General features: G+C 48.7%; 2 non-coding genes and 1 pseudogene across 2 annotated transcripts; all 3 read right to left on the reverse strand.

The window, feature by feature from the left end:
• Positions 1-292: 292 nt before the first annotated feature.
• Positions 293-411, reverse strand: LOC149368933 (5S ribosomal RNA). Its single transcript, XR_016287252.1, has one exon. It is a non-coding gene; the product is annotated as a 5S ribosomal RNA (ribosomal RNA).
• Positions 412-958: 547 nt separating this feature from the next.
• Positions 959-1,077, reverse strand: LOC149368934 (5S ribosomal RNA). The gene has a single exon (XR_016287255.1). It is a non-coding gene; the product is annotated as a 5S ribosomal RNA (ribosomal RNA).
• Positions 1,078-1,622: 545 nt separating this feature from the next.
• On the reverse strand, positions 1,623-1,741 carry LOC149368935 (5S ribosomal RNA; annotated as a pseudogene).
• Positions 1,742-12,101: the final 10,360 nt, after the last annotated feature.

The following is a 12,101-nucleotide window of genomic DNA, read 5'->3' on the forward strand; positions in this document are numbered from 1 at the left end:
TTCTGCGCAGTGTTATGCGCACACTGGGCCTCCCAGCTATCTTGGGGCTTTGCTAGAGTTTAATCTGCAGTGTACCCGCCGCGGCAGACGTCAGAATGACAGCCGAGACGCCACGGGTTCGCTTCGAGTTTTGCCACAGTTTCGCGTCCGCACGTACTACACGTTGGACACGTTGCCGATGAGATTGTATTATCGATAACAAAATAACGTCACCTCCTATAGTTGCCTGAGACACTGCGCAACTATGACAGAAAAAAAAAAACGTGAAGGGCGAATAAAAATGCAAAAGAAATGCCATCAGCACTCGGTGTTCCCAGGTGGTCTCCCTCCCAAGTACTGACCGAGCCCAATGCTGCTTAGCTTCGGTGATCGGACGAGAACCGGCGTATTCAACATGGTATGGCCGATGGCGAGAGACAGTGCTTTCCGAGTCTTTATGTACTGTGTTTGGCCCTCGAGGATGCAAAACTGCGCATGGATACTTCCCTCGCTCGTGGCAACAGCCGCCAAGCGTGCAGTTACCTGCCCTGCGCTTTTCTCAGCCGTTCTGGCGAACCTAAACCACTGCGGCATGCACGGAAAGAGCAGCGGGAGCGAGCCTGTGTTGTTTACACATGGACCGGCAGTGGGTGCGGTGCATGGTGCGGTGGGCGCATATTGTGCGCTTCTGCGCAGTGTTATGCGCACACTGGGCCTCCCAGCTATCTTGGGGCTTTGCTAGAGTTTAATCTGCAGTGTACCCGCCGCGGCAGACGTCAGAATGACAGCCGAGACGCCACGGGTTCGCTTCGAGTTTTGCCACAGTTTCGCGTCCGCACGTACTACACGTTGGACACGTTGCCGATGAGATTGTATTATCGATAACAAAATAACGTCACCTCCTATAGTTGCCTGAGACACTGCGCAACTATGACAGAAAAAAAAAAAACGTGAAGGGCGAATAAAAATGCAAAAGAAATGCCATCAGCACTCGGTGTTCCCAGGTGGTCTCCCTCCCAAGTACTGACCGAGCCCAATGCTGCTTAGCTTCGGTGATCGGACGAGAACCGGCGTATTCAACATGGTATGGCCGATGGCGAGAGACAGTGCTTTCCGAGTCTTTATGTACTGTGTTTGGCCCTCGAGGATGCAAAACTGCGCATGGATACTTCCCTCGCTCGTGGCAACAGCCGCCAAGCGTGCAGTTACCTGCCCTGCGCTTTTCTCAGCCGTTCTGGCGAACCTAAACCACTGCGGCATGCACGGAAAGAGCAGCGGGAGCGAGCCTGTGTTGTTTACACATGGACCGGCAGTGGGTGCGGTGCATGGTGCGGTGGGCGCATATTGTGCGCTTCTGCGCAGTGTTATGCGCACACTGGGCCTCCCAGCTATCTTGGGGCTTTGCTAGAGTTTAATCTGCAGTGTACCCGCCGCGGCAGACGTCAGAATGACAGCCGAGACGCCACGGGTTCGCTTCGAGTTTTGCCACAGTTTCGCGTCCGCACGTACTACACGTTGGACACGTTGCCGATGAGATTGTATTATCGATAACAAAATAACGTCACCTCCTATAGTTGCCTGAGACACTGCGCAACTATGACAGAAAAAAAAAACGTGAAGGGCGAATAAAAATGCAAAAGAAATGCCATCAGCACTCGGTGTTCCCAGGTGGTCTCCCTCCCAAGTACTGACCGAGCCCAATGCTGCTTAGCTTCGGTGATCGGACGAGAACCGGCGTATTCAACATGGTATGGCCGATTTTTTTTTTTTTTTTCTCTTTATTGCCTGTTTTGACAGATTACAACAGATCATAAACAGATGTTCTGCGCTGCACACTCAAACAACAAGAACGGACATGTGTTTCACTCGCGTGAGAAAATCAAAACTGTCTCAGGGAACACAACTCTCCCATCAACTCGATAACTTCATCTCCAAAACATAGCTCCTTGTACACTTCACGTAGCTTAAATATGTTTTCTTTGAAGTAATCGCGGACAGAACGCGCATCTTCATCACAGTGTCGTACAGCCATCCTGCTTCGCCAAATACTGTGCAGGCCAAGCAGGAAAATTACATCATATTTATAAAGATCCGGCTCTATGTCCAGGAATCGTATCCCATACGGCGTTAGGGGTAAGTCTTTCTTTATTGTACGCTGGAGCACGTCCCAAAAGAGCAGCGCATCCCAGCAATCAATAAAAACGTGTTCTATTGACTCTGGTTTGCGACACAACAAGCAGTCAGCACCCCATGGTAGAAACAATCCCTTTTCCTCCATCCATGTTTTAACCAGCAACGTCCCAGTGTGTAACTTGAAGAAGAACGTCTTCACACCCGCTGGCACCAACATTTTTCGTACTCTTTTTAAAACATTTCCTGCTTGGCCTCCACTATACATAGATCGATAGATTGGCTCCGGGAAGACAGAGTCGAGCAAATCTTTTAACAATTTCTTACGCGTGACATTAGAAAGATATTCCAAACTGAAGCGCGCATTCAGAAACCGGAAAGCAAAGACCACTTCTTTCAAAAACCTACTTGCACTGTATCTCATCCCGTCCACACTGGAAATAACATAGTTTGGCAAAGCCGAAGAAAGCCTCACTTGAATAAATGTCCGCAGGAAAGGGTCGCGTTGATCTCGAAGAAACAGAAATCTTGACACCACCTGCCTCAGGTACAAGTGTGGCAAGGAAAGACCCCCTTTTCTCAAACGCAGAAATAAATTATCACGTTTAGTCCCCTCCCATGAGGACTGCCAAACAAAAACTGCGAAGAGACGATGAAACTTTTGAATGCTAAGTCGAGAGCATGAAAGGACCTGCAACAAATAGCACACTTTTGAAACCAGATATACATTGCATATGTTTGCGCGCGTGAATACAGACAGTTCCTTCCCCGACCATTTCTGTGCACGCGTGGAGAGTTCTTGAATTTTCTCCTTCCAAAAGTCATCGTTATCTCGATACTTGTCAAGAGGTACACCTAGGTATTTGGAAGGAACATGTGACCATTTTACACTTGCATGAAACAAAGGCGCTGATGCCCAATTCCCATGCCAAAGGCCCGCACACTTGTCCAGGTTAACAACGCTATTGGTTACAACACAAAATCTACGAACAACCGACATCGCATGTTCTATGCTGCTGTGGTCACTACAGAAAACTGCCACATCATCGGCATAAGCCAATACTTTAATTTCACATGCTTCCAGTTCGAAACCACGAATACAGCTGTTATTTATTACATTTCGGCAAAGTGGCTCCAGGTACAGAGCGAAAAGTAGCGGTGACATTGGGCAGCCTTGCCGCACGGATGCTCTAACGGCAATTCTGTCTGTGAGCTCTCGGTTAACAACCAGATTCGTGGTACAGTTGCTATAGGCCATTTTAACCCCTTTTAAAATAACTTCTCCAACACAGACATGTTCAAGGATTTTAAAAAGAATGTCATGACATACACGGTCAAATGCCTTCTCTAAATCAATTTGCAACATTGCGACTCGCCTAAAGTCAGCGTCACAGCATTCCAGTATACTCCGAGTGACATGAACATTCGTGAAGATGGTCCGCCCTTGAATTCCACATGTCTGGTGGGGGCCAACCAAGATGTCCATAACTGATTGTAAACGTTTGGCTAATACTTTCATAAAAATTTTATAATCAACATTAGTAAGCGTTATCGGCCGATAACCTGTAACTTGCTTAAGCTGAGCAGGATTGCCAGTTTTCGGTATAAGCACTGTATGTGCACGAGAAAACGACGGTGGTAAAATACCAGTTCTATATGACTCTTCATAAACGCGTTGCAAAATGAGAGCAGTTTCACGTTTGAACGCCTTATCAAATTCTGCTGTTATCCCGTCAGTACCTGGCGATTTCCCCAAGTGAAGCTCATCAATAGCGCATTCCAATTCCGCTGTTGATAAGTCGGCAGACAGGATGTCAGTGTCTTCACTGGCCAGTCGGGGTAATAGACTTAAAAATTCATCCTGAAAGGCCTGTACATCTGCCGATTTGGAAGCGAACAAATCACGGTAATGCTCACTGAAAGCCTCCCTTATCGCCTTGGGATTGTCTGTCAGAATGCCTTTGTTTTCAATTTCTACGATATCTTTTCTTCTAGCGTATCTTTTTTCTGTCGTCAAATTTCGCCTACTGGGCATATCATCTGCCAGCAAGCGATCTGCTCGTGCACGAATTGCAGCTCCCTGAAACAATGTCGCATCGATAACCTCAAGCTTTGCTTTAACTTCGCTGATAAGGTCACTGTATAGTCCCGGAGCTCTATTTTCCTCTGTAATTAATTCTTTCAACATCTGTTTTAGGTTCTTCTGTTTCGCTTTCTCAGCGTGCTTGATTCCTACGGACCTTTCAATAGCCCTCATTTTGACATCAATTTTGAATTCCTCCCACTTTTCTGCCCAACTTTTTCCATAATTCAACCGAACTTCTTCTAACACGTTCTTTGTTTCTAAAACAAACGAATCGTCCTTTAGTAACTTTGCATTCAGTTTCCACAAGTCCCAGCTGAATTTCGCTTGAGGTGTCACATTCCTGCCAATGGTGAATATGACACAACAGTGATCGCTAAACGTAACCGGTTCGACGATGTAGTTATCGCAAATTGCCGCCAGGTCAAGGTATGGCCGATGGCGAGAGACAGTGCTTTCCGAGTCTTTATGTACTGTGTTTGGCCCTCGAGGATGCAAAACTGCGCATGGATACTTCCCTCGCTCGTGGCAACAGCCGCCAAGCGTGCAGTTACCTGCCCTGCGCTTTTCTCAGCCGTTCTGGCGAACCTAAACCACTGCGGCATGCACGGAAAGAGCAGCGGGAGCGAGCCTGTGTTGTTTACACATGGACCGGCAGTGGGTGCGGTGCATGGTGCGGTGGGCGCATATTGTGCGCTTCTGCGCAGTGTTATGCGCACACTGGGCCTCCCAGCTATCTTGGGGCTTTGCTAGAGTTTAATCTGCAGTGTACCCGCCGCGGCAGACGTCAGAATGACAGCCGAGACGCCACGGGTTCGCTTCGAGTTTTGCCACAGTTTCGCGTCCGCACGTACTACACGTTGGACACGTTGCCGATGAGATTGTATTATCGATAACAAAATAACGTCACCTCCTATAGTTGCCTGAGACACTGCGCAACTATGACAGAAAAAAAAAAAACGTGAAGGGCGAATAAAAATGCAAAAGAAATGCCATCAGCACTCGGTGTTCCCAGGTGGTCTCCCTCCCAAGAACTGACCGAGCCCAATGCTGCTTAGCTTCGGTGATCGGACGAGAACCGGCGTATTCAACATGGTTTTTTTTTTTTTTTTTTTTTTTTTTTCTTTATTGCCTGGCTTTGACACAGAAAATTTCACAACACAAACAATCAACAAAAGACAATAAACGCTATATACATATGACTCGTGGTCAGCCAGCATGCATCTGGCTTCGTCAAATTAAAACTCACGCAATGTACAGAGCGGCTCTAGTCTTGAGAGCCACTCCGGAGGCTCCGCAGCGGCTTTCTGAATGGCGAGAAACATGTCCATGCTTTCGCGGAAATAAATTCTAGCAGGTCTTGCGTCTCTGTCACAATGGTAGCCCGCCATTCTGGAGCGCCATATACAGTGGAGGCCTGTAAGCATTATTAAGTCAAAAGGCACCCCATCCTCATTTTCAACACATAAGTACCGGATGCCATACGGGTCTAGTGGAAATTCTTTCTTTAAGGTTCGCTGCAAAACATCCCAAAAATAAACCCCTTCCCAACAGTGCAAAAATACATGGTCTATTGTTTCCGGCTTTCTGCAAATTAAACAGTTGGATCCCCAAGGTAAAAATAATTCCTTTCCTTCTAAAAATTTTTTAACCGGTAAGGTTCCGGTGTGGAGCTTAAAAAAGAAGGTTTTTGTTCCTGATGGCACCTGCATGTTTTTAACTCTCTTTAAAACATCTTTGCCTTGGCCTCCACTGTACAAGGCCCTGTACAAGGGCACCGGGAAAACTACATCGCACAAAGCACGGTACAGTTTCTTTCGATTCACAGTCGACAGAAAGTCATTTGAAAACCGCGCGGAAAGAAACCTTACACTGGCTACGATTTCCCGGTAAAAACCGGTGACTCTACTGTAAACATCAGCAGTTCCGACGATGTACTCTGGAAGCAGATGCCGCAGCCTAACTTGGCATACGGTACGCAAAAACGGGTCTCTTGTGTCCCGAAGAAACAAAAAACGATTGACCAGCTGTCTCAAAAACAAATGGCCCAGTCCCAGCCCGCCGTCTTGAACCCGTCGGAACAGGTTGGTCCGGCTGCAGCGCTCCCATTCAGACGACCAGATAAAGATGGCGAAAATTCGGTGTAGCTTTTGAATACTTAACCGTGAACAGTGCAGCACCTGCATGACGTACCAGAGCCTGCTGATAAAGAACAAGTTGCAAACAGTGGCTCTGGCGAAAATGGACAAGGTCGTTCCTTTCCACTTATCCGCTCTCTCCCGTGTCTCTTTAATCTGTGCTGTCCAATGCTGTTCACTGTCACGGTAAGCAGCGAGTGGAACGCCCAAGTATTTATCTGGCGTCGTCGTCCAAGGCACGCTGGCAAACCGCTCAGGCGTAGATGCCCACCTTCCGTGCCAAAGCCCGAGGCACTTCGACCAGTTAACGCCGCTTCCAGTAGCTTGGCTGAAATCTCGTACACATTGAACGGCCTCGCTTATGCCACCCTCGTCAACGGAAAACACAGCAATGTCATCAGCATACGCCAAGAGCTTTACTTCAGCTGCTTGTAAAGTGAATCCGTTAATACTCCTGCTGTTCAGTATCTTTAAACAAAGGGTCTCCACATAAATGCAAAATAAAAGGGGGCTGAGGGGACAGCCCTGGCGCACCGAACGCTGCACGCTAATGGGGGCCCCCAGACTCTTGTTAACGATCAATCTCGTCGTGCAGTTCCGGTATGCCAGGGCCACACCCTCGCGGATAACAGAACCAACATTAACATGGCCTAATACTGAAAACAAAAGTTCATGGGCAACGCAGTCAAAAGCCTTTTCTAAGTCGATCTGGAGAATAGCCACCTGACCATTAGTGTCATCACAGGTTTCTAGGACACTGCGCGCAACGTGAATATTAGTAAAAATAGACCGCCCTTTAATCCCGCAGGTCTGATGCGGACCAACTAATAAATGAATCACGGTCTGCAACCTTCGTGCCAAAACTTTCATGTAAATTTTGTACTCCACGTTAGTGAGTGCTATGGGTCGGTATGCTGTTACCATTCGTAATCTGTCTATGTCGTCCGTCTTGGGAATCAGCACTGTATGGGACGACCCATAGGACGGAGGCAGTGCTTTTACTTTATAGGCTTCATTAAAGATTACCTGCAAGACCGGGGAAATTACATTTTTAAATTCTTTGTAGAATGCCGCGCTGAACCCGTCCGGTCCAGGCGACTTACCAGGGTTTAAACTGTCTATTGCTTGCTCAACTTCCCCTTGACTTATCTTCTGCTCTAATCTGTCTTTTGTTTCGTCATCCAGACGCGGCATCCCGGCTAGAAACGCCTCCTTAAATGTGATAACATCTACCGGATGCGCTGCGAAGAGCGCCTGGTAATGCTGGAAAAAGGCTGCTTTGATGTGATCGATGTCCGTTTTTGAAACACCTCCCCATTCTATTTCGTTAATGTGATTTCTTTCGGCGCGGGCTTTTTCTAAACCGAGCGCTCGTTTCGTTGGCGTTTCCCCTGCAGCCATATCTTCTGCCCTTGCCCTCACCAGCGCTCCCCGATAACGTTCTTCTTCAATAAGCTGTAACTTTTGTTTGGTTTTCCTTATGTCTTCTATCCATTTACCAGGCGCTCGGCATTCTTGTTTTATCATCTTCTGAAGCAGTGCCTTTAGCTCCATTTCCTCTTTTTTTTCTTCATGACGTATACAGGTGGCTCTTTCTATTGCTTTTAATTTTAAAGTTTCTTTAGTGAGCTCCCACTGCTGCCAAATCCTCATGTTACTACTTGGTTCTATTTTTGCTATTTCTTCTCTTACAGCTCGGTTATAAAATTCGTCCTGGAGTAGCTTGTCATTTAACTTCCACATTTCCCATGAAAAACCATTCCCCTTCTTAATGAACCCTATGCAGCATTGAACCAAACAGTGGTCAGAAAATGAAACCGGCAGAACTACATAACTATTGCATTTAGGGACAGTTTCCGCGGATGCATAAATTCGGTCTAGCCGTGCGTGACTTGTGCCCTCGAATCGTGTGTACCTTACAGCACGCGTTCCTTCAAGACACTCTGCTACATCCTCGAGGTTGCAGTTCACAATCATTCGTAACAACACTTCGGTGCTTTTATCCCTGAAACCTCGGACGCTTGTCTTGTCGCGCGCACTTAGAACACAGTTGTAATCGCCCATAACAATGAGCTGCCTGTCCGTGCGAAGCCGTTCTTCGACGCTTTCAAAAAACGCGGCTCGGCCATCAACCACATTAGGTGCATACAGACAAACAATGCGCCAGTCGATGTTACAGAGCGAAAAATCGATGGACACGTATCGACCCGACAAACACGAATGATGCCCTTGTACCTCTAGCCCCGGCAACTTCTTGACAAACAGAACACAACCAGCCGATGTGCCCACCGCATGGCTGACAACGGCAAAATATCTAGACGTGAAACGTCGCACCATGCTCCCGGTCTCTTCCTCACCATCGACTTTAGTTTCCTGCACTGCTAATATATCAATATCTTGCTCCGTTATAAGTCGGTACAGCTGGCTTTGTTTTCTTTTGCCTGCCAGGCCTCTGACATTTAAGGTGGCGACTTTGAACGGAGTTGCGGAAGCCATTTCAACTTAAGAAGAAGGGACCGAAAGCATGGTGCTTACCTCCCGCGCCCAGCATATCGCTAGACGATGCCGTCGCCGCCGGTGTCATCCGGCGCGAGCACATGGACCTGGTCAGGCGGCGCCTTGCCGCCGCCACGCCTGTCATCCGGAACCTTCGGGCGCGGTCGCAGACTGGGTCGTCGTGCTTGCGGCGTCTTTGTCGGCGGTTCCTCCACGCTGGACTCTGCTGCCTTCTCCCCGTCGGCCTTGGTCTCGGTGTGCGGACGCTTCGCAGGGGTGGTCACGCCGGTGTTCACGCGGGCGTCTGCCTTCTCGTCGCGGTTCTCGCTGGCCGCCGTTGTTTCCGCTTCCACGTGCTCTGGGGGGCTCGGGTTATCTTTGGGCGTCTCCAGAGGCGTCAAAGGTTGGTCACAGATGGGCGACCCGCTCTCCTTTGCGCCAGCCGCGTCGGTGTTGCTGGTCGAAACCGCAGGCTCAACCCCCGCCGTTTTGCTCGTGTCGTCGATGCCGCTGGCTGCTTCCTCCGCCTCGACAACGTCCATGAGCTCTGCGGAGTCGCTCGCCGCTACACGCCCGGTAGCCGACGCGTAGGTGCGCACGCAGTCGGCCTCGGAGTGACCGTAGCGTCGGCACTTCGAGCACCTGGGCACCTTGCAATCACGGCGCACGTGCCCCGCGCCGCCACACCGCAGACACTGCATCGGCCGCCCGGGCACCACCACGAGAGCCAACTCGCCAGCAACTCGAACCTGGTGGGGCAGGTCGTCTACCTTGATGCCTGGCTTCATCTTTAGGAGCACGGTCCTCGTGGTGGACCCTTTCTCCTTCATGCCAGCGACGCGCCAACGCTCCCGGGTGACCTCGGTCACGTTGCCGAACGCCGCGAATGCCGTACGGATGTCCTCGTCGGCGACGCCGTGAAGCATCCAGTGCAGTCGCAGCTTGACCTGGTGGTCCTCTGGGTCAAAAACGATACAGCGGCGTCCCTTGACTTCCAGCTCCTTCATGGCGACCAGTTTCTTTGCGGCGTCGGCGCTGCTGAAGGTCACAGCCCACACGTGGTTTATCTGGTACGCTCCCAACGCCACGACGTCGGGGAGCGCACCAACGTTGGCTAGGGCGTCCCTGAAGTCTTCGACCCTGTAGGGTCTCACACGCACGTCCCCGTGCAGAAAAACCGTGTTTAACACAACACGTCCGGTGGGCAGGGTAGGCAGAACGATCTCGTAATCCTTATCTGCGTCGCTGGCGAACCTGTTTCCGCGGCCGGCAACGGCCGCTATCGCCGCTCCGTGGGAGCCCATGATTCTGCGTCCGTCACGCTCGGTGGCTGGAAGTAGAATGGCGTATTCAACATGGTATGGCCGATTTTTTTTTTTTCTCTTTATTGCCTGTTTTGACAGATTACAACAGATCATAAACAGATGTTCTGCGCTGCACACTCAAACAACAAGAACGGACATGTGTTTCACTCGCGTGAGAAAATCAAAACTGTCTCAGGGAACACAACTCTCCCATCAACTCGATAACTTCATCTCCAAAACATAGCTCCTTGTACACTTCACGTAGCTTAAATATGTTTTCTTTGAAGTAATCGCGGACAGAACGCGCATCTTCATCACAGTGTCGTACAGCCATCCTGCTTCGCCAAATACTGTGCAGGCCAAGCAGGAAAATTACATCATATTTATAAAGATCCGGCTCTATGTCCAGGAATCGTATCCCATACGGCGTTAGGGGTAAGTCTTTCTTTATTGTACGCTGGAGCACGTCCCAAAAGAGCAGCGCATCCCAGCAATCAATAAAAACGTGTTCTATTGACTCTGGTTTGCGACACAACAAGCAGTCAGCACCCCATGGTAGAAACAATCCCTTTTCCTCCATCCATGTTTTAACCAGCAACGTCCCAGTGTGTAACTTGAAGAAGAACGTCTTCACACCCGCTGGCACCAACATTTTTCGTACTCTTTTTAAAACATTTCCTGCTTGGCCTCCACTATACATAGATCGATAGATTGGCTCCGGGAAGACAGAGTCGAGCAAATCTTTTAACAATTTCTTACGCGTGACATTAGAAAGATATTCCAAACTGAAGCGCGCATTCAGAAACCGGAAAGCAAAGACCACTTCTTTCAAAAACCTACTTGCACTGTATCTCATCCCGTCCACACTGGAAATAACATAGTTTGGCAAAGCCGAAGAAAGCCTCACTTGAATAAATGTCCGCAGGAAAGGGTCGCGTTGATCTCGAAGAAACAGAAATCTTGACACCACCTGCCTCAGGTACAAGTGTGGCAAGGAAAGACCCCCTTTTCTCAAACGCAGAAATAAATTATCACGTTTAGTCCCCTCCCATGAGGACTGCCAAACAAAAACTGCGAAGAGACGATGAAACTTTTGAATGCTAAGTCGAGAGCATGAAAGGACCTGCAACAAATAGCACACTTTTGAAACCAGATATACATTGCATATGTTTGCGCGCGTGAATACAGACAGTTCCTTCCCCGACCATTTCTGTGCACGCGTGGAGAGTTCTTGAATTTTCTCCTTCCAAAAGTCATCGTTATCTCGATACTTGTCAAGAGGTACACCTAGGTATTTGGAAGGAACATGTGACCATTTTACACTTGCATGAAACAAAGGCGCTGATGCCCAATTCCCATGCCAAAGGCCCGCACACTTGTCCAGGTTAACAACGCTATTGGTTACAACACAAAATCTACGAACAACCGACATCGCATGTTCTATGCTGCTGTGGTCACTACAGAAAACTGCCACATCATCGGCATAAGCCAATACTTTAATTTCACATGCTTCCAGTTCGAAACCACGAATACAGCTGTTATTTATTACATTTCGGCAAAGTGGCTCCAGGTACAGAGCGAAAAGTAGCGGTGACATTGGGCAGCCTTGCCGCACGGATGCTCTAACGGCAATTCTGTCTGTGAGCTCTCGGTTAACAACCAGATTCGTGGTACAGTTGCTATAGGCCATTTTAACCCCTTTTAAAATAACTTCTCCAACACAGACATGTTCAAGGATTTTAAAAAGAATGTCATGACATACACGGTCAAATGCCTTCTCTAAATCAATTTGCAACATTGCGACTCGCCTAAAGTCAGCGTCACAGCATTCCAGTATACTCCGAGTGACATGAACATTCGTGAAGATGGTCCGCCCTTGAATTCCACATGTCTGGTGGGGGCCAACCAAGATGTCCATAACTGATTGTAAACGTTTGGCTAATACTTTCATAAAAATTTTATAATCAACAT

Source organism: Amblyomma mixtum, chromosome 1 (genome assembly GCF_055824585.1).
Source record: "Amblyomma mixtum isolate Tamu chromosome 1, ASM5582458v1, whole genome shotgun sequence".
Classification (NCBI taxonomy): Eukaryota; Metazoa; Arthropoda; class Arachnida; order Ixodida; family Ixodidae; genus Amblyomma; species Amblyomma mixtum.